A 24,072-nucleotide genomic window follows, 5' to 3' on the forward strand; every position below is an offset into this window, starting at 1 on the left:
GGAAGTGATGTCATGTGTTGTAGTGTATTTGTATTGTGTTTTTGAATGACAACTGTACTGATTAAACAAAAATCATACGACCTGGTATCGTACAAGAACGTTTTCCCGTTTGTCCCATCCGATAATATCAGATGAACTGTCGTGATTGGCTATCGAAAACTGTGTACTAATATTTCGATTGTCATACGATCGATTAGAAAAAATAATTTTTTGTACAATTTTCTGATTGTGTGTATGGGCCTTAAAGCCCCGCAATGTAACACCTGATAAGGCTCCGTAGTCTATTTCGCGAAACATTTTGTGACATGTCAAATAATTGGGACATTAGCCCATTGATTCCGATTGGCTACCAGAATACATCACACTTTATTGCAAAACATAACATGCATTAATGCGCAGCACAAATATGAATGGACACTAATTACAAAAAGAAAAAAGAGGGGACATGTGTGACACCAGTGATTGCTCTGTACGCCGGAGTGTCCGCTGGGAGCCGCGCTACTGCCTCTGCCGGCCGGGTGCAGTTCCTTTTGTTGGCCGGCAGGTGGCGCTCTGTCCCGGCCCAGCCCATGACACCGGAAACCGAGGCGCACAGCGCTCTGCACGCAGCTAGTCGGGGGAGCCTGAGAGCCGGGCCTCGGGGGCCACACACAGCACACACAGGCCCGGCCCGGGTCACCGACCTCCCCTATCACCGGGGGGAAGAACTGAGGACCGCAGACGAGGTCAGTTCTACCTGTGTACACCGACATGACCCACCCTTCTCCCTACACAGTGTGTGTCTCTCTTCTATGTCACCCACACCTCACATACCCGACCACCTACACCCCTCCATATCATTAGTGGTATGTCTGGGCACGGGGCAGGTGGGTGCTGCAGGACTGTACTATCACCTACAGGAGGGGTGTGCGGGGGTATGATCTATACACTATATCTGTTACATTGTATACTTCTACATCACATCTTCCCCATTACATTGTATACTTCTACATCACATCTTCCCCATTACATTGTATGCATCTACATTACATTCTATTATATTGGCATGATATCTTCTATATACCTATATATTATTCTGTATACCTATTTATATATACTTATACTTTCTATATACTTATATCTTCTATATACGTTATATCTTCTATATATGTGTCATAACAATTTCCTTTGGGATTAATATAGTATTCTGTATATTATATCTTCTTTATTACATTTTTGTACATTTATTGTGTGTGTGTGTGTGTGTGTATATATATATATGTATGTATATATATATATATATATATATATATATATATATATGTACTATATCTTCTATATTATGTTCTATATATTTGTATTATTTCTTATACATTACAAAAAATATATTTTATATTACATTCTATATATATATATATATATATATATATATATATATATGTGTGTGTGTGTGTGTGTGTGTGTGTATATATATATATATATATCTCTCATATTACATAGCATATTCTGTATTCCATTCTATATATTTTATAGTGTCTTCTAAACGTCATTCATTATATACAATAAACATATATTTAATGGAGTATAGAAGATGTATTTATTGAACATATTATAGAAGAATAATAATTATATTATATAAGAGAATTTATAAAAGAGAAGAGAGGCGCCTCTAAGTGTAGCAATTAGATTACATTTAATGAAGGTACAACGTATTCCAAAGACATGCAGGTAGGCTAATTGGCTTCTGTCCAAAATTTGCCCTAGTATATGAATGGGGATCTTGGATTGTAGGCTCCTTGAGGGTAGGGATAGGGACAATTGTAGACACTCACACAGGTTGAACTGGATGAACTGGTGTCTTTATTCAACCTTACTAACTATGAAACTATATTGCTACACTTAGAGGCGCCTCTCTTCTCTTTTATACCCTGTGGCTCCTGCTGGATTTTGCTTCTCATCTCCTTGTGGAGGCTTCCATTTGTGGATGGACATTTTATGGTTGCACAACTAATCACATTGCTATAATCCATTTTTTTTTATGGACTATAAACTGAAGGACTTATGAATAAATGGTTGTGGAACGAATCATTTGAGTTTCCATTATTTCTTATGGGAGAATTTGCTGTGATATACAAGTGCTTTGGATTGCAAGCATGTTTCTGGAAGGAATTATATTTGCGATCCAAGGTTTCACTGTATTTATAGTATCTTCTATATTACATAGCATATATATTATGTCTTTTATATTACATTCTATATATTTATAGTGGCTTCTATAACACACACACATATATATATATATATATATATATATATATATATATATATATATATATATATGTATATGTGTGTGTGTTATAGAAGCCACTATAAATATTTAGAATGTAATATAGAAGATACTATAAATATATAGATTGTAATAAAAAAAAAATATATATATATATATATATATATATATATATATATATATATATATATATATATATATATATAATCAATACATGTAAAATACATCTTCTATATTACATGAAATATATATTTATTGAACATATTATAGAAGAGATATAGCGCTAACAACTTACGCAGCGCTTTACAATATAAAAAGACAATACAGTTACAATACAATAAAAGACAAGAGGATTAAGAGGGCCCTGCTCAGAAGAGCTCACAATCTAATAGGGTGGGGCAGGTGGTACAGAAGGTTATAACTGTGGGGAATGAGCTGATGGAAGTGGTAGGAGATTAGTTGGAGACGTGATAGGCTTTCCTGAAGAGATGAGTTTTCAGGGATCGCCTGAAGGTAACAAGAGTAGGGGATAGCCGGACCAGTGGAGGTAGCGAGTTCCAGAGAATGGGAGAGGCTATGGAGAAATCGTGGAGACGAGCATGGGAGGAGGAGACGAGAGAGCTTGAGAAGAGCAGGGAAGGATGATTTGGGTGATATTTGGAGACAAGATTGGTGATGTAGCTCAGGACAGAGTTGTGAATGGCTTTGTATGTTGTGGTTAGTATTTTTAATTACATTTTCTGGGTGATTGGGTATATATTTATACAATATCGTCTGTATTAGTATATATTTTATTATATTTAAGTAATTATATGTATTATTATGATGTCTTGGCATTTGGGCAGGTGAGTATTGTAGGATGGTGCCCTCACTCTTGACGTGGCCGGCCGTGGTCATACATGTAGTGCTCTGATCAGTTGGCGCACCTTATGGTCTGTATAACCCGTGTGCACATGCACTAGGGTGTGTTGTAAGGGGGAGGCGCAATGTGGTGTTATAGCATATAACAGTGTTGACTTTGGTTTAGTTCCATTTAGTTTTGAACAAAAAAATCGATTTACCAGTTTCCCAAAACAGTCACATTCAAGGCATGCCATAAATGATAACTGTCACAGTTGCTTGCGCTCTCAGCCAAACTGTCAGGCCATCAAACGGCTGGTTTTATTCCTGTTCAAATGTGAGGCACCATGGCAACTGCGGATCAAACCTAGCCTAAGATGGCAGCTTCCTTGGCTGTAAAGGACCGGGGTGGGGATGGGGTTTAGTTTCACTTTAATGGAAATGTGGTGCATTGACGTTTTTGTTTTTGTTATTTTGCGTTGCACCGTGAAGAAATCTCCAGACACACTACATTTGATCAGACAACATAGAGTAGAATGCAACATGCAGATATTTGATGGATCGGGAGCAGCCAACAAATTCTGCCATGGCGAATGACCGTGGTGCAGAAAGCTCACCAGATCGATCTCTAAAGCAATCTTTGGTTTTCTTTTTTATTATTTGATCATTTTAGCTACATTAAATAAATGATGATTGATCATATTGATGCGTGTGGGGCCACCTAATCTCATAGGTCAGATATGTGCCGGTCTGCCTGTATACTGAATTGGTTATACTGTAGTATGTTTCCCCATTGATGATACCTATACATAATGTATGTGTCCTTCTGTATCACAGATTCATCCATATGGTACACCATACCCCTTACAGGCATTGAGGCTTATATATGAAAATCATGCTAACTAGAGAATTTTTTGTTGCCCGTTGCAACCCATCCAGCCATCATTCCTGCAGTGCCAGGGTGAAGATACGATTCGGGTTCTCGGTGGTTGCTGCGGACAGTAAGAAATGTTCTGGTGAGGACAGGAATGATACGTGAGCCTTGTAATCTGCGGATGCGCTTTATTTGCAGTGAATTGATCTGATTTCCTGTTTCATGTAGTGTTGTAGCGATTCTTTGCCAAGCATTACAATGTATTGTTTCTGGGTGTCTGCAGAGTGCTTAGAAGGTGTTAGAAAAGCTAAATGCAGTGCCCCACTTTGATGCCCAAATAAGGCCCCGTGTACACGGGATGCTGCTAAACGTATGTTCAGAGGCAGTTGGACGCTTTTTTCAACTGCCCCTGAACTCATTCAATGTTATCTTATGTGACCATGTACACAGTCTCCTTTATTGCCGTTTTTAAGCAGTTGCATTTAACAGCATGTCTTCGAAAGGGAAAAAAATGGGTTCAGATGCTGAAGATTTCCACGTTTTAGACGCCAAAAGCAACTAAAGCTTAAATGTTTATAGACGGTTTTTGGCCATTTAAAAAAAAAAAAAAAAATTATATATACACACACACACACACACACACACACACACACATACACACACACATTTTTTTTTTAGAAACGCTTCTAAACGGAAACGCGGCAAAGTGGGTTACTATATGGCAAGTTAAAGTGGTTGTAAACCCTTACAAACCACTTTGACCTACAGGTAAGCCTAGATTAAGGCTTACCTGTAGGTCCAAGAAATATCTCCTAAACCTACACAGCTTAGGAGATATTTAGTAAAAGACAGCGACAGCTGTCTACGGCGCATGCGCCGTAGACAGCGGCACGCAGGCTCACTATCGCTGTTAACAGCATGCCGCTGCTAACGGCGATATGCCGTTAGTGGCGGCTCCAGTGCATATGCGCGAGAGTGACGTCATCGCTGCTCCAGTGCTGTGAGTGGCCAGAGCAGCGATACCCGGAAGAAGATGGACGCTCCGGACTACAGGGGACAGCGGTGACTTCGCTGGCTCCTGTGTCAGGTAAGTGACACATAATGGGCTACTATGCGATGCATAGTAGCCCGTTATGCTTTACCTTTGCAGGGAGACAAAGAGGAAGTAAACCCATCAGGGTTTACTTCCTCTTTAAATCGCTCAGGAGAGGTTGTAAAAATGTCCTCAAGTACACGGCTGCTGGTAAACGGACGTTCAGAGACAGTTGGCTGCTTTTTTCAGCTGCCCCTGAACTCATCCAATGTTATCTTATATGTACATGTACACAGGTTCATTTAATATTGCTTTTAGGCAGTTGAGTTTAGAGGCCTTTTTTGGAGTTCAGACGCTGAGTTTAGAGGCATTTCAAGCGCCTCTAAACGCGGTAACTCACGTTTAGCCGCATTTTATTTACAGGCGTTTTTCATTTTTGGCTACTTTGAAAAAAAAAAAATTTTTTTTTTCAAACACGGCTAAACGCAGCATGTAAACGTGGCAAAACGGACGGTTTAAACGTGGGTTACTATCTGTCAAGTTAAATCATTCGGGAGAGGTTGTAAAAATGTCCTGTGTACATGAAGCCTTAGGTTTCATGTACACGGGATGTTTTTACAACCTCTTCTGAATGATTTAATGTGACAGATAGTAACCCATGTTTAAAGTGGATGTAAACCCACTCTCATCCTTTCTAATCTACTGCAATATTGGTTATCTAGAAGGGTATAGATGCCTCCTGCATGTATACTTATCTGTCAAATGTCTCCCCTCTGTCTGCTATGAGACCTGAAAAACTTCAGATTTTGTGGGTGGGTCTGTTTTCCAGGGCTCAGTGGGTGGAGTCGTGATGCCAGTGATGCCACCTCTGCACTCCGCTTATCAACATGCATTTTCTCCTTTGTGTTTCTTACACTGAACTTCTGCTATGATCTCTAACATCCAGTCAAAACCCAGAAAAGTCCCCACATGACTTCAGCATGCCAAATCATGCTGAGGTGTGGAACAGCCAATCCTTGCAGAGCAACAGAAGAAAGGAGTGGGAGGGAATTAAAAAACAATGCATGTCTCTTAGGGTAGTGGACGAGATATGTAAATCGCCTGTCACTCACAGCAAGATGAAGGATTTGACAAAGTTTTTCTCTGTTTGTCAAGATTTATTTCACGGAACAATAAGAGGATTGCTGAGAGATGGATTAAAGCGGTTCTCCACCCTAAAGTGGAAGTTCCGCTAATCTGATCCCCCCCCCCCTCCGGTGCCACAATCGGCACCTTTCAGGGGGGAGGGGGGTGCAGTTACCTGGATAATCCAGGTATCTGCACCCACTTCCGGGACAGACCGCCGCAGACCCCTGCAGATGCCCCTCCCCCCCCCCGTTGTGTTCTGGGAAACACACAGTTCCCAGGAAACAGCGGGGACCAGAAGAGACACGCAGCGCGACTCGCGCATGCGCAGTAGGGAAACGGGCAGTGAAGCCGCAACACTTCACTTCCCGATTCCCTGACAGAGGATGGCGGCGGGGGCAGCAGAGAGACGAGCGATCGCTCGTCATCTGCCGCCGACATCGCTAGACCCTGGGACAGGTAAGTGTCCATTTATTAAAAGTCAGCAGCTGCAATATTAGTAGCTGCTGGCTTTTAATATTTTTCTTTAGGTGCAGAACCACTTTAACTTTGTGGCAAGACTGGGCTCAAATGATAGGAAATCTTATACTCTACATTATGACATAAAAAAAAAAAATTGGTTTTACATCCACTTTTTAAAAGGTCCGTTTTGCCATGTTTACATGTATTTATGTTTCAAAATAGACAAAAATGAAAACACCTGTAAACGAAGAGGCATTTCAAGCGCCAAACGTGGTAACTCACGTGGTAAACAGAGGTTCTGAAAGCATTTTTTTTGGGGTTCCAAAAAAAAAAAAAAAAAAGCCTCTAAACTCAACTGCCTACAAACGACTATAAAGAACCTGTGTACATGTACTGATAAGATAACATAGAGGAGAGTTCAGGAGCAGTTGGAAAAAAATGCCCAACTGCTCCTAAACGTCAGGTTACCATCAGCAGTGTACATGAGGCCTAAGGTTTCGTTTACAGACTTTTTTTTTTTTTTTTTAAACACAAAGGCGGCATGTAAACTCGGCAAAACTGACATTTTAAATTTGAGTTACTGTCTGTCAAGTTCAATCGAGGTTGTAACAATGTCCCGGGTACATTAAGCCTAAACAAATATCCTGGAAATGCTAGTTGACTGACTTTCTGCTGTTAAATCGGCTTTGAAGTGTATCCATTTTTTTCCCCCCACTTTTTTGGATAAAAAAAGGGAAAGGTTAGATCCTGGCAGATATATATATTGCTTATAGTAGATCAGTAGTGTTGGAGTCTTGCGTAGATGATGCTTTTGTTCTTTTAATTAACCACTTGCCTAGTGGCCACTTTTACCCCCTGCCTGCTAAACAAACAAAAAATTTGAAAAAACAAACATTTTTTTATAGTTAAAACATTTTGCAAACAGGTAATTTTTCTCCGTCATTGATGTGCACTGATAGGCAGCACTAATAAGTGACACTGATGATGCACTGATTAGCGGCACTGATTAGCAACACTGGTGGGCAAATATTAGGACTGATCTCCCTTTAAAAGTGGCAGTTTATCAGCTTTATTCTTTTCTTTCCTCGCTGTCAACATGAGGGGAAAAAAAGCCGATAACCGGCTTCTGTTTACATCCTGTGATCAGCTGTCATTGGCTGACAGCTGATCATGTGGTAAAGGGCTACTGTGAATGGCCCTTTACCCCGATCTGTAACCACAGAGCGTGCCGCCCCCATGCCGCATAGACATGCTCCTGGCTTTTTAAGCCCTTGCTGTAGCTGTCTTTTTTGGCAATAGCTCTGGCAGGAGCACTTTGTTTAGAAAGTTTGGAGACCCCTGTCCCCTGCTGGCTTTTCATTAAGAACTGATCGAGCAAAGACCTCTGATCATTCAGTTTTTGGGTCTGCTCCGTGTTCTGCCCCTCCACATAAACTGGAGTGCTGGGCTCGGGAGGGGGATGGGGTGGCTGGTTCAGGCTCTTAGTGGAGCACTGAGGGTAATCCAGCTGCTGGACAGGCATCTGGGTGGATCCCAACATTATTGTCATGATAAACAAATGGGCAACCACCCCAGGCTATAACTGGCCCTGCAGGACCTGGACCAGCTCTGTGATTTCAGCGAAGAGTGAACTTTAGCCCACTGTCAGCTGAATATGGGTCAGAGGAGTGCAGATTAAAGCACTTCTGTCACTCACAGGAGAAGTATGGTCGAAAGAGCTACTTCTTCTTTACGTTATCGAAACTATACTGATGGTATCCCGATGAGGAATGTGAGCAATATGTGTGTTGCTTCTCTGAACCGAGCAACAGCAAACAAAAACCTTGTAGTGTGAATATTAAATGCACGAGTATGAAGATCAAAGCGCCACACCAAAATATATAGAGTACTAAATGTGGATTTAGTCTCAACATACAGTGCTCAGCATAAATGAGTACACCCCTTTTTAAAAAATAAGATTTTAATCAATATCTCAATGAACACAAGAACAATTGCTAACATTTTGACAAAACTGCGTTTTAGTCTAGGTTCACATCTATTTGGCTGCACTTGATGTGTTTTTCAGGTACAACTTGCAGTGCATTTAGCGTTTTTTTATGTGTTTTTGCATACAGTTTTCATACATTTGGCATTTTATGTTATTTTTTTCTCTTTAACCTCTTGGCGTCCGCGCTATAGCTGAATGAGGGCCACAGTGCGGACCTGAATCATGCAATGGCCTCCCCTTTGCGCGCGCCCCCTACTGTGTTCACAGAGTCACTGAGACTCGGGTGATCACAGATCCGAGTAAGGGGCCAATCCTGCCCCCTTACCACGTGATCAGATGGCAGCTGATCACATGATGTAAACAAAAGCTTGGCAATGTTATTCTTTTCTCCTCACGCTGACAGCGTGAGGAGAAAAAAAAGGCGATCACCGGCTTATGTGCAAGGGATATCGTCCCGAAGAGGCAATTCTGCCTCATCTGTACCACCAGTACCCCCTGCTAGTGCTCACCAGTGCCACCTATCAATGCCCATGTGTGCCACCTATCAACGCCCACCAGTTGTGCCAATCGGGGCCACCTAGCAGTGCTGCCTATCGGTGTAACCAACCAGTGCTGATCAGTGGCCATCACTGCCACCTATCGGTGCCCATCAGTGCCGTCTCATCAGCGTACATCAATGAAGGAGAAAAATTAGCTGTTTGTAAAAAAATTTAACAAAATATAATAAAAAAAAAAAAATATATATATATATATATATATTTGGTAAGCAAGTGGTTAAACACACTGTATATAGCTGTTTGCTAAGGAGGGGGTCAGGAAGCCGGCCACCACGTCCTTAACATCCAATGAGTCATCAGCTGTCATCGGGCTTCACCCCTGAATGTGTAAAAAAAAATAAAAAATAAAAAAATAAAAAATAAAAAAATAAAAGAGTGCCCCCCCCCCCCCCCCCCTCAAAATCCATACCAAACCCTTATCCATGCTGCCCGGCAGGAACCATACCAGGCTGCATGCCCTCAACATAGGAGGGAGGTGCCTTGGGGGTGGGGGACTCTGCGCCCCCCCCCCCCCCCCAAGGACCTTGCCACCATGTTGATGAGGACAAGAGCCTCCTTTCCGACAACCCTGACAAAGCAGTGAAGTCCTTTTTTATTAGTAAAATAGCTCTGAGCCGTCTTCTCCTTCCCCTTCCTCGCTGCCATCAGTATCAAGTACCATCCATCAGAAAGGATCATTTATTTGATGTTTTACAGATCTGACTGGCTTTGGGTGCACAAAATCTTGTCAACCAATCAGCAGGCAGATTATGTTAAAGAGCCACTGCGGATTGGACAGGATTTTTGCTGACTGCTGTATTTCAGAATTAATATACAGTGATGCATTGTTGGCTGATATATATGTTGGTAAAGGTGTTTGTACTGTTTTGTTAATAGTTTTTTTTTGCTTTTGTCCCCCCCCCATGGCTCATTAGGATGTACTTTTTATTGACTGCTCACTTACACCATTAGTGGTCATTCAGGTTATGTTAATGACTTCATCTGTTGTGTTGGCAAATTAATGAGGTTTCAGAATACATTTTGGTGCGAAGGAGAGTGCATGTGTTGTCTATCAGTTTGAAGCTCAAGGGAGGATTGTGATTGGTTACTTTGGACATCGTTGCTGATTTTGCTTTTTTCCTATTGGGTAATTGGTGTGAATTTGTTTATTTGTTAACCACTTCCGGGCCGCCCACTGTATATATGTGTGTGCTTTTATATATATATATATAAAATTTATTTTGGGCTGTTACTGATTACATTTTTTTTTTTTTTTTTTAATCGACTAATTTCAATTAATTATAATGCACATACAGATCCAACTACTTTTAGCTGATCTCCTTGCTTTTTAACTCTGCATTAGTCAGTGGTAAATGTGGTATACACTATATACAATCACCCAACACTAGTTAGTTTCCACAATCCATGACTTAACTTCACAGTTCACACGAATACGTTTTAAACTCAAACCGTAACACTGAGGTAAGTTATTTTTTTTCCACAGTAGCGTGACAATCCCTCCACCTCCGGTCTAACTAATCACTCTCAGCTTATGGCATGGACCCCTGTGCAAACAGGCGGTCATGCAAGCGGGTATCAAAAGGGTTAACACGGACCATAAACTTCTCTCACGTCTCCTTAGATCTCAGCAAGTACGCCAGGTCATGGGTAGAAAGAAAAGATCTAAGTGCTCACCGCTTAAGTATAAGATTTGATTTTTGTGTTCAAACACAAACTACTCACATAAAGATGAAAAAACACAGCATGTAAAGCCTCTGTAGGGCAGCAGTGGGTGACGTCATGCGTAGCTCCTCCCTCGTACACGTTACGTTCCATCAGAACTTCAACGTCACCGGACTCCTCCCCCTTCCCTTCGTTAGCAGACGGAGGCACTTGGGGAAGGAGTCCAGTGATGTCCGTGACGTCACCGGATCTCCGACGGAACCCCCTGAAGACCCGGAAGCCGGCGGAGAGGTGAGTACCGATCAAAAGAATTTTGATCGCTCAAAAAAATGAATCAATTAATCGAGGAATTAATCTTTAATTTCTACAGCCCTAAAATAAATATATATGTCATTACTTTGATGTTTTATGCAGTGGCTGATTTGGCGTCCGATAAAAGTGGTCCTGGCGGTGGATTCACCACGGATCGCTTTTATAGGCAGTGAGAAAGGTGCCCCCCCCCCCCCCCGCTGCTTCCTGCTCCTTTCCCCACTTACCGGAACCCTCAGTAAAGGGGCAAATGATCCGATGCCCCTGGGGCGCTGGGCAGGAAGTCGGGTGTGGGCAAGATGGCCCCCACTTGACTCTATGCCCTTGGAGGACCGGAGCGACGTCTGACGTCACTACCGCCTAACGGCCTTAACCACCCCAATACAGTGCACTTACACCCCCTTCCTGACCAGACCAAGTTTCAGCTTTCAGCGCTCTCACAGTTTGAATGACAATTAGTCATACAACACTGTATCCATATGAAACTTGCGTCCTTTTTTCCACACAAATAGAGCTTTCTTTTAGTGGTATTTAATCACTAGTGTGTTTTTTATTTTTTGTGCTATAAATTAAAAAAACTTAAATTTTGTGAAAGAAATGCCTTTTTCTTTGTTTCTGTCATAAAATTTAGCTAATTAGTCATTTTTCTTCATGAATTTTGGCCAAAATTTATACTGCTACATATCTTTGGTAAAAAATAACCCAAATTAATGTATATTATTTGGTCTTTGTGAAAGTTATAAAGTCTACAAACTATGGTGCCAATCACTGAAAATTGATCACATCTGATCAGGCCTTCAGTACATCAGGTGTATCTCATTTCTTGAGACACTAGCAAGTCAGGAAAGTACAAATCCCCCCCAAATGACCCTTTTACTTTTTTAGAAAGTAGACATTGCAAGGTATTTAGTAAGTAGCATGGTGAGTTTTTTTAAGTTGTCATTTTTTCCCACAATTCTTTGCAAAATGAAGATTTTTATTTTTTACAAAATTGTCATATTATCAGGTTATTTCTCACACACAGCATATGCATACCACAAATTGAACCCCAAAATACATTCTGCTACTTTTCCCGAGTACGGTGATACCACATATGTGACACTTTTACACAGCATGGCCACATACAGAGCACCAACATTGAAGTAGTACCTTCAGGCGTTCTACGAGCAAAAATTACACATCTCATTTCACAGCCACCTATTACACTTTTGAAGGCCCTGGAGTACCAGGACAATGGAATTGCCCATAAAATTACCCCATTTATAATCTGTGAGGCATAATGAGTCTTTTGAACGGTTCATTTTTTTCCAGAAGTTTTTGGAAAATGTGGAAAAAAAATGAAAACGCTTTTTTTTTTACACAGTTGTCAATTTATAAGATATTTCTAAAACATAGCATGTATATAGCAAAAATTACACCCCAAAACACATTCTGCTACTCCTCCCGAGTATGGAGATACCACATGTGTAGGACTTTGACACAGACTGGTCGCATAGAGGCCGAACATTGAAGTAGTACCTTCAGGCGTTCTAGGAGCATAAATGACACATCTCATTTCATTCCTACCTATCACAATTTTGAAGGTCCTGGAGCACCAGGACAATGGAACTACCCACAAAATGACCCCATTTTGGAAAAAAAACACCCCAGCGTATATTCTATGAGGCATGGGTTGCAAATAGGTACTCGGGTACTCTGGTACTCTGATGGCCTGGGGACAAGTACTCGGGTACTCTGATGGCCTGGTGACAGGTACTCGGGTACTCTGATGGCCTGGTGACAGGTACTCGGGTACTCTGATGGCCTGGTGACAGGTACTCGGGTACTCTGATGGCCTGGTGACAGGTACTCGGGTACTCTGATGGCCTGGTGACAGGTACTCGGGTACTCTGATGGCCTGGTGACAGGTACTCGGGTACTCTGATGGCCTGGTGACAGGTACTCGGGTACTCTGATGGCCTGGTGACAGGTACTCGGGTACTCTGATGGCCTGGTGACAGGTACTCGGGTACTCTGATGGCCTGGTGACAGGTACTCGGGTACTCTGATGGCCTGGTGACAGGTACTCGGGTACTCTGATGGCCTGGTGACAGGTACTCGGGTACTCTGATGGCCTGGTGACAGGTACTCGGGTACTCTGATGGCCTGGTGACAGGTACTCGGGTACTCTGATGGCCTGGTGACAGGTACTCGGGTACTCTGATGGCCTGGTGACAGGTACTCGGGTACTCTGATGGCCTGGTGACAGGTACTCGGGTACTCTGATGGCCTGGTGACAGGTACTCGGGTACTCTGATGGCCTGGTGACAGGTACTCGGGTACTCTGATGGCCTGGTGACAGGTACTCGGGTACTCTGATGGCCTGGTGACAGGTACTCGGGTACTCTGATGGCCTGGTGACAGGTACTCGGGTACTCTGATGGCCTGGTGACAGGTACTCGGGTACTCTGATGGCCTGGTGACAGGTACTCGGGTACTCTGATGGCCTGGTGACAGGTACTCGGGTACTCTGATGGCCTGGTGACAGGTACTCGGGTACTCTGATGGCCTGGTGACAGGTACTCGGGTACTCTGATGGCCTGGTGACAGGTACTCGGGTACTCTGATGGCCTGGTGACAGGTACTCGGGTACTCTGATGGCCTGGTGACAGGTACTCGGGTACTCTGATGGCCTGGTGACAGGTACTCGGGTACTCTGATGGCCTGGTGACAGGTACTCGGGTACTCTGATGGCCTGGTGACAGGTACTCGGGTACTCTGATGGACTGTGACAGGTACTCGGGTACTCTGATGGACTGTGACAGGTACTCGGGTACTCTGATGGACTGTGACAGGTACTCGGGTACTCTGATGGACTGTGACAGGTACTCGGGTACTCTGATGGACTGTGACAGGTACTCGGGTACTCTGATGGACTGTGACAGGTACTCGGGTACTCTGATGGACTGTGACAGGTACTCGGGTACTCTGATGGACTGTGACAGGTACTCGGGTACTCAGATGAACTGTGACAGGTAGTCAGATGAACTGTGACAAGTACTCGGTTACTCAGATGGACTGGGACAGGTACTCGGGTAATCTGATGGGCTGTGACAGGTACTCGGGTACTCTGATGGACTGTGACAGGTCCTCTTTATTGAGGGGGCAATCAGTGTGATTGATGTACACTGTAAGTGGTAACGAGTTGTTACCACAATCTCCTTGGTTGTGAGTGAGGAGGAGAACCCGGTAACATCTTGTTACCGCGGTTTGTTTACATTTAGTGATCGGCTGTGAAAGGATCACAGACGATCATGTGGGTAAACAGCTGACCAATGGCTGTTTACCAGCGTCGGTGACGAGCAGTGTTCCTGGGAACACACCGCCACCGACGTGCACGTTGCTTGGGGGTGTAACCATCTGTGATTGGCCGTGACTTCATCACGGCCGATCACGTGGTAAACAGCCATACCCAATGGCTGTTCACCCCCCTCGGTGGCGAGTGGTTTCTCCGTGACAAGCCGCCACCGAAGGAACACGGATGTGTGCGCACGATCGCGTGCATTCCCCGTTTTAAATGGGAGGACGTCATATGACACCCTCCCGCCACAAGAGCTGCGCCGCGCCGGCGGTCGGCAAGTGGTTAAAGTTTTTTTTTTTTGTTTGTTTTTTTTTTTTTTGCTTGTGAGGTCTTTTTGACCCTAGAGCTCACAATAAAGAGGCTGCCGTGCTTATTTCTATTACAAGGGATGTTTACATTCCTTGTAATAGGAAAAAAGGTAATCCAAAAAAAAAAAACATGAATGGGACAGTGTTAAAAAAAAAAAAAAGGAAAATAAATAAGAAAGCTTTTTTTAAAGTGCTCTGTCCCTCCGAGCTTGCGTCCAGAAGCGAACGCATGCATAATTCGCGCCCGCATATGTAAACGGTGTTCAAACCACACCTAAAGGTATCTCTGTGATCGTTGGGAGGGAGAAAAATAATTCTAGCACAAGACCTCCTCTGCAATTCCAAACAGGTAAAATGTAAACATTTTTAAAACGTCACCTATGGAGATTATAAGTACCGTAGTTTGTCGCCATTCCACGAGCATGTGCCATTTTGAAGCATGACATGTTAGGTATCAGTTTACTCGGCATAATATCATCTTTCACATTATCAAAAAAGAAGAGGGCTACCTTTACTGTTTTTTATTTTATTTAATTTTTGTATGTATTCACAGTGTGACATAAAATATTGAAATGACTGCCATTTTATTCTTCTGGTCTTTGCTGTAAGACAAAAATATATATATATATAATAAAAAAAAAATGATATATAATTATTATACAGGATTTATATAGCGCCAACAGTTTGCGCAGCGCTTTACAATATGAGGGCAGACAGTACACTTACAATACAGGAGGGATCAGAGGGCCCTGCATAATGTTTGGAGGTTGTAATTCATTTACTAGCAAAAAAATACAAATTTAATTGTAACCAAGATATGTCAGAAAAAGGCCTGATCCTTAGAGGTTAATTTGTTAATATCCTCTCAAACGCTGCACAGGAAACACCCAAAACTCAATAGTTTTATTATATGCAGAATGATTTAAAGCGGTATTAAACCCAAAAATGTAATATATTGCAGCTTACTAATCATCAGATGAGGTGGCTGCATTCGTTTTTCACTTTTTAGTTTTTTTCACCTGGTGAATCTGGCCAGTAACACTATTCCTGTATTAAAGTGCCCCCACTCTGGATGAAGGAGCACAGGGGGGCACCTTTGGAGAGCAGCATTGTCAGTCTGTGAGGAGGAGAGTGTTAGGGCCGGTTCACACAGCGGGCGATGCGAGGCGACACGCCTCGCCTCGCTCCCGCAAGTCGCCCCCGTTCTGTACAATGGAACCGTTCTGAGAGGAGCGACTCGAGTCGCTCCGACTCAGAAAAAAGGTTCCTGTACTACTTTCGGGCGACCTCGGGGCGACTTGCATTGACTTCTATACAGAAGTCATTTGCAAGTCGCCGCCGAGGCCGCTGCAGGTCGCGGCGAGGCAAGTCGGAGTCGCCTCGCCTCGCCTGCAGTGTGAACCGGCCCTTAGATGGACTAGCACATTTGAATAAACAAACAAATTGAAGAGAAACTCAAACTTAGGTGTTGTAATCAGTTACAGCAAACAGTTTGTTTCCTTTTGGGATAAAGGTTTTACATGAATAAAAGCCGATCACTGTGATCACCCTTTTCAGTAGTATGGTTTGTCTTATCTCTGATACATTCTGCTCGAGAGCTTGTTCTTTTGAAAAACAGACTTAGTGACTGGCAGCGAATATCACAAATATATACAGATGGTGCAATTTGGTGATGGTGATCTCAGGTATATATATATATATATATATATCTATATCAGGTATAGGTATGTGGAAATAGAGAAACTTACTGGCAGGAGAAATCTCTGCTCACTAGATTTCTGGCAGGATTAATTTTGTTTTTATTTATTGAACAGATATAACAAATACTTCCAAAGGTCCATTTAGGCCCCTTTCACACATGCGGATGATATGTCCGTATTTCATCCATCCGTTTGCGGATGAAATACGGGCATACATTCATCCCTATGGGATAGCATGAACATCCGCAGACACCCGATTTCCTCCGCCTCCGCAACAGTCCGATTCTGCAGACGGAGGAAAATCCTATTTTTCTATCTGTCTGCAGAGCGGATCAGATGAACACGGACACACGGTCCGTGCTCGTCCGATCCCCATAGAGGAGAGCGGAGAGCTGACAAGGCGGTCCCTGCACAGTGTGCGGAGACCGCCCTGTCCGCAGCCGGCTCAGCAGGGACAACGGAGCAATCCCCGCTGAGCGAGCGGATCTTCACGGGGTGGATCATTACTGATCCGTCCAGTGTGAAAGGGGCCTAACAGACAAAAAGGGACAGCGTAAGGGATGTTTACTGTTAAGTTTTACATACACTGTAATCGGGACAAGCTGACACCAATGACAACTTACAATGTTTATTACAGGGGAGAGAGAGATTTTTTTTTATTTTTTAACATATCCAATCAATGTGCCTCCTGATAGCAAACAGACACCTCCAATCAGACGCTTGTATATATACCTGAGATCATCCGCTGGATTCAGCCGGCTATCAGGTGGCTTCTACATTCTGTTGACTGGATCCTGAATTCCATATGAATTTGTTCATCTCCGTCATATGAGTTAATGTCGGTACAGCTAGAAGTGACCATAGATAGTAGAGATGCACTGATACTGGTTACGGTACCGATAACGATTATGTCCACGAGTACTCTTAGGCCTCAAACACACGGACGTTATTACAGCGGCTTTTTTGAGCTTTTTTTGCTGCTTAAGAAGGAAACTCCATGTTATTCAATGGGCTCATACACACCATGGCGTTTCTGAGCTGTAACAGGCATGGCCGTTTTTAAGCTCCAAAAAAATAACAAGGACCAGCGCCTTCAGAGGCTCCAGCGTTAGAGCAGTTTTGACGCTAACGCGCATTAAAGCTATACCGACGTTTTGTAGCGCCAGCGTTTTTGAGCTGTAAAAATGTTTATAATGTGATGGGATATTTTTGGGAAAAAAACGCTCCTTAGTGTTAACGCTTACAAACGCTGTTAAACGCGCATTGACGCCAGAGCAAACCACTAATAAAATCACATTTTTAGCGCTGATTTTTTTCCAGACGTTGTAACTAGCTTAACGGGCCATTTTTTATAACGTCCGTGTGTATGAGGCCTTAAAAATAATCTGAGGCTCGGTTCACACTGGTGCGATGCGGAAAACACTGCAAATTCAGTGCGGATTCCCGCATCGCCCCTAAATCGCCGACGGTTCACGTTGCCCTATGAAAACCACTGGGAGTGTCAGTACAAAGTTAATGACCACCCCAGATTGGTTCGCAGATCGCAGTGTGAGCACCCATGAGATCTGATTCTGGTGTGGACAAGAAAAGGGCCCTGCACGAGTTTGGTCCGAATGCGATGCCAATTCAGCCATACGGTTTTTGTATGTCTTAATTCGCATCGCACAGACGTCGCATGTGATCTGCACAGCACTGCGGTGAGAATCACATGCAATGTCTGGCATTACAACAGTATGAACTGGCCCTGATACCCAAAATCAATACTTTGTGGTGCAATTTGCGCCAATATAGAATGAATGGGCTCAAATCACACTGCAAAGAATTGTATGCCATTTGAACATGAATGCGGTGCCATTCCTGTCTGAATCGCATGTGGTTTCCTGCACTGTTCCTGTGTGAACCCAGGCTGAAATCAATATGACATTCCTGGGTTTACATGGCAGCGGTGCTGGAAACCCCTTGCGATTTGCATAGGAATCGCACTGCATTCCTGTTCAAAACTTGTGTGATTTGAGCCCATTCATTATGTATGGGCACAAATTGCACCGCAAAGTTTCTGTACTCGTACTTCACCGAAAGTATAGGTACAGTACCCTCAAATAAAATAAAAAAAGGGGTATCTGTGCATTCTTATTAGATATATATTACAAATTAATGTGTATTGGAGGTTTGATGTACTTTGGAATGATTGTTAATTTGTTGCAAATTATCCTCCTAAATTAATTACTTCCTATATAACAATATACTATGTTGCCAAGAGGCCCGGCCTTTGTGACAATCCGTTAATAATTTTTTCTTTTGGTTTGCAGTCATGTATAGAACACGGCAGACAATGTAGTCATCAGTGTGCAGACTGGCCTGTGTATTATTGATGACCTATTGGTGGTCATCTGACAGGTATGTGCTGACGGGGGAGTACAGGCCTTCCTGTGGTCAGCAGCTTCCAAGCAGTTCACTTAATCAAGCTTTCTGGATCTCACACACATCATTGGCATACTATTATTTGCTCCTTAATCGCCTGCCTTTTTATAGTAATAACTTACATTTTATATAGATTTTTCCCTTAGATTTGCTCTTGGATGATGTTGAACACATTTCGTTATTTAACAAGAAATCAGCTTTAGGCAATTAAATAAGAAAACATTTGTTAGTTTGTCTGTTTATTCTTTCCAATATTATTAAAGTGAACACGTGATTTTCCCATCAACGCATACTTAAAGCGGAGCTCCGCTCGAAAGGGAAGCTCCGCTTTTCTGCCACCCACCTGTCACCTGCCACATTTGGCACCTTTTTGGGCAAAGGGGGCACCTGGTTTTGACATGTACCTTCTCCCAATTCTGGCTCAGCTTAACCTGTATGGAGTTAATAAATAACAAATATTTGTAAATTTTAAATTGCGCCTTTTTGCAAAATGATGAAAATCGAACGTACACAAAAATTTTTACAAAAAATTTGGAGGTTTTAATTTTTCACTTAGACCCCTTTCACATTGGAAAAATAGCGACTGTAAATCGCCCTGAAAGAGCCGCCCCGAGGGCTTTCACACTGGAGCGGTGCGCTGGCAGGACAGTAAAAAATTCCTGCTAGCAGCATCTTTGAAGTGGTGAAGGAGCGGTGTGTATACCACTCCTACCCATTGAAATCAATGGGGCAGCGTGGCTATACCACCGGCAACAGCGCTTTGTGGGTGGTTTTAACCCTTTTTCGGCCGCAAGTAGGGGGTTAAAAGTGCCCCGCTAGCGGCCGAATACCTAAGAATAGCAGCACTTTACCGTTGACGCCCCAGTGTGAAAGGGGCCTTACAGCTTTCAGAATCTGAAAAGAACCCTCAAACGAGACATTTTCTAAAAGCACATGACCTGTAGAATAAAAAAAGTGCTACTGGGGATATAAGATTGCCGCCTTTGCAGATGGTATCCTGCTTTTACTCTCTTCCCCCTTAACACCCCTACCCAATCTAATTTCTGGAACAGAACCTAAAGATCACCTACTCAAAATCCTTTGCGCTAAACATTTCACTACCCCTCCAATTGAATAGTTGAACTTGTCAGAATAACTTCCCATCTGGAAAACAGTTGCCCTTGCCTATCTAGGTATACAACTCCCTAGTAAGCGTAAAGGTTTATACGGAAAAAAACTTCTTAGCAGAACTGAGACTTCTACAGCAGGATCTCAATAAATGGGAAGCCCCCACCATATCATGGTTTGGTTGGGCTGAAATTCTCAGGATGATGGTACTCCCTTGTTTGTTGTATAAACTGCAAACTGTCCCGATTTATTTGCCACCCTCCTTTTTCGCAATCTACAAGAGGGTGTGTAGGGCCTTTCTCTGGGGAACCAAGACAGTGCATATTGGATGGGCAAAATTAGTTTTGCCAAAAAACTAGAGATATTACACCTGACTCGGGTAGTGGACTGGAGGCTCCATAAACGCACAAGGGTTGGCTATTGCTAGAACTGATCTCAGGGACTGAATTGCGTTTAGCTCCTTGGCTCCTGCAGAAACACATACCGACAGCCATTCAAGTGCACCCTCTTATCGGAGCGACCCTGAGTGCCTTTGACAGGACATGCAAGGTGCACTCACTTTCAGCGAAAACCTGCACGATCACGCCTGTTAAAGGTAACCCAGACTTCCCTCCTGGTATGGAACAGGCCTACCTAGCAGCTGAATGGCCACACCTGATAATGCAAGCTCAACATTTCTTCTCGAGGGGAAGATTCCTCCGACAGGGAGAACTTGCAGCAATCTCGAACACTAAGTCGTTCCCCTTCTGGACCTATATCCAACTAAAACATTATCTTGACAGCCCCACGAACAGAGACAGCTTTAGGAAAACCCCAACAGTCTTGGAATCATTGTGTACATGCCTCTTCTCCCCCAGAGTCACTTGATTTCAGTGCTCTACTCCGTATGTGTTCGGGGAACCCTATGCTTCTCTGCACTCGGAACACGCCTTTTGGGAAACTGAGCTAGATAGGGCGATAGAGGACACCAGTTGGGACCGAATTCAACTATATAATTCACAAAGGCTCCCTCAACGTTCACACACAGGAGAACAGGTATAAGATTAAAATGAAATGGTATAGAATGCCAGAAACACTCCACAAATTCATCCCTACAGTTTCAGACCAATGTTGCAGATGTGAACAAGGTCTAGGTACCCTTCTCCATATATGGTGGACATGCCCAATGATCCAGCCATATTAGAGAAGGGTCCATGCAGTAATGACCGAGATAACCTAGCTCCCCCTGGAGTTCTCACCAGTGCAATACCTCTTGCATCTCTCCGAAATTCCCAAAAAAAGATACTACAATTTGGTAGCCACGCATCTGATTAATGCCGCTAGGCTATACCCCGGTCCATTGGAAGTCCAAATTACCCCCTTCCATGAAGGAATGGACACTCTGAGTCAACCACATAGCAGCAATAGAGGAGCTGATTCATGCTGAACAGGTTAGAATTCGCACTTTTCCATTACATGGGCTCCCTGGCTTGAATATCGGAACTCGCAATGATATCTAAATCTGACACAGGAGAGCACTTGACTCCTGTAATCCACGGGGCTATACCTCTTCGATGATATGGATCCAAAGAACGATAGATGCAGCACTCGGGGGCACCTGGAGAGGGTAGTTGCTGTTTTTTTTAGGCCCCACAATAACTGCGCACATCTTTATCATGTCGCTATTTTCACAAAAAATACACTAAAATCATTAATGGTGCACATAAACACAACGTAACTTACAAAATTCCTGCTAAATTAGTACTAAAGCATCATTCACATGTGGCATACTAAAGTGTATGCCCATGGAGGGCAATGTTGACCCGCACAGGGATGCACATTAGGGGTATTTAACTCTGATCAGTGGGTTGTAATCCTCTGATCGGAGTTATAGAATTGTTACAATTCTAATATAAGCTTATGGTCATTGAAGTGACCATGAGCTTATAGAAGAGGGAGAAAGGAGGGCCTTATGGACTTGGCAGTGAAAGGGTTAAAATAAAAATAAAAAATTCAGTTCCATGTCAACAAGACAATAGTAAAGAAACAGCGTTATACCCTCTGTCCTCAGCTGCATAAGATGCTCAGGGGAGGCTTGGGAAAGAAACAGTAGTGCACTGGTTTTCCCAGTGAAAAGCTGTGCAAAGGGGAGTCTGATCAAGAGCAGGCTAGCACAACTAGAGAACTGACCATGCTGTGCTGTCATGTCTAGTGTGGTCTTTTTTTTAATAGGAAAGCCGAGGAGAGGGACTGGCACATGTCCCAGCCCCTCCGAGGCTGCAGATGGGCATCAATCAGGCTGCACTGATGGCAATGGTAAGGCTGCGTTCATGGGCACTGACCCTTATTTTGCTTCACAGTTCTTTATTTAAAATTTGTCTTTTTTTTTTCCCGAAACTTCCCTCTTAAAGTGAAAGGTGCGTGTTATACGCCGATAAATACGGTATGTCCACATAACATGCCCCAGCTCATCCTTAGACCCTTCACCACGCACAACCACAAAGGCAAGAGAATTCTTTTTGGCCAGTGTATTCATTCGTTCATTTGCTTTTAATTTGAATAGTTCAAAGAATGTCAAGTAAAATAGTCAGCCCTCACGCATGTTCACTTCCTCGAGCCGCTTTCTGTATCACAGCAAGAAGGGGAGGGGAGCAGATGTGTGACTGCTGTTCTCCCCTCCAACCACTGGCACATGCCATGTCAGCCCTGGGCCCGCAAATGGACAAGTGGAGCCCGGAATACATGGCGGGTGCTGGTACCGGAGTGCCTGTCAGTTTTACACACATTTACTGGCTGCAGCCACCAGATTGTGTGTGGAACACCCCTGCTGTCAGGTCTGTATGACGTACGGTGTTCTGTCCAAAAATGTCAGCCTATCGAATAGTGTCTGCTGTGTACTGCGCAGGCGCAGCGTTTGTGCAATACGGAGCACAGGAGATTTGGAAAATCTCCAAAGATGAACGCCACCTGTGCCGTGATTCCAGGTGCAAGCCCCACCATCCATGTGGACATAGGGCTGCACATATTAGAGGGCCGCTCGCCACGCTTCGGGCATGGCCTTGCTTCAATCGGCTCTTTTTAGTCTAACTCTATGTCCACTTGGAAGGTGAGGCTTGAACTTGGATTCACGGCGCAGGTGCCGTTGATCTTCGGCTATTTTCGGAATCTGCTTGTCCTGTGTATTGCGCATGCGCAGTACACAGCGGACACTATATGACGGGGGACGCTATTTGACCTGACACCGGACCTGGCAGCGAAAGTAGTTGTAAATCTCTGAAATGAAAAATGAACAAATCATATCATTTTATAGTTTGTACTTGCCTCAATCCAAAGCACCCAGCGAGATTTGTCTCCTCTCTTTCTGTTGTGTAAATTCTGGACTTTGAATGGAGGTAGAAGATAGATGGCTGCAGATAAAAGGGTACAACTTATGCTGGTGGATTTGTTGAATCTGTGTATCACTTGAGGCTAGTCACTTCAGACGGTGTATGTAGGGATTACAACCACTTTACATTTCTGATAATAGAACTATTTGTGGTCACTGTAAAGCTACTTATGTTGACAGTCACTGGATTAGGCAATGATCACACATCTAATGTATGTTCCTAGCACATGACCATTGGCTGACTGTTGTCACACAGAACAGTCATCCAGGCAGGGTTGGGAACCTGTTATAATTGCCTCTTCTCTGTAAAAAGCATCTAATGGCTTTTCCCTCCACTGCCAAGTATTCATATCTATGCAACTAATCACAAGCAGGAAGTTTCTAACACTTTGTATAGCAATTGTATGGGCAGAGATTGTTGGTAGGGACAGACAATCAAGGGGTTAATATGGCGCGCTCTGGATATAGCTATATACATATAACTGTAAAAATATGGGGGGGGGCGGGGGGGGGGAAGGGAAAGGACAGAGTCGGGCAAAGATGGGGGGATGGGAGAACTTGGTGGTAATTATAAATGTTTCACTTCAAGTCCAAGCATTAGTCCATGTGAGGATAATAAGATGCTGAGTATATAAAAGGCAGCCAGTCCATAGAAGCTACAAGTAGCTCTGGAACAAGACAAGAGAAAGAAGGATGGCGCCCTCTAAGTGCAGCGTG

General features: G+C 43.4%; 1 protein-coding gene across 1 annotated transcript in view; it reads left to right on the forward strand.

The window, feature by feature from the left end:
* Positions 1-570: 570 nt before the first annotated feature.
* USP33 (ubiquitin specific peptidase 33) overlaps positions 571-24,072 on the forward strand; it is a 141,204-nt gene continuing 117,702 nt past the window's right edge. Inside the window, exon 1 of the mRNA XM_077450421.1 lies at positions 571-725. The gene's annotated coding sequence lies outside the window, so the exon portion shown is untranslated. The remainder of the gene's footprint in view (positions 726-24,072) is intronic.

The sequence above is a fragment of the Lithobates pipiens genome, unplaced genomic scaffold, assembly GCF_037356315.1.
Source record: "Lithobates pipiens isolate NorthernLeopardFrog02 unplaced genomic scaffold, aLitPip1_a1.2 Scaffold_23, whole genome shotgun sequence".
NCBI lineage: Eukaryota > Metazoa > Chordata > Amphibia > Anura > Ranidae > Lithobates > Lithobates pipiens.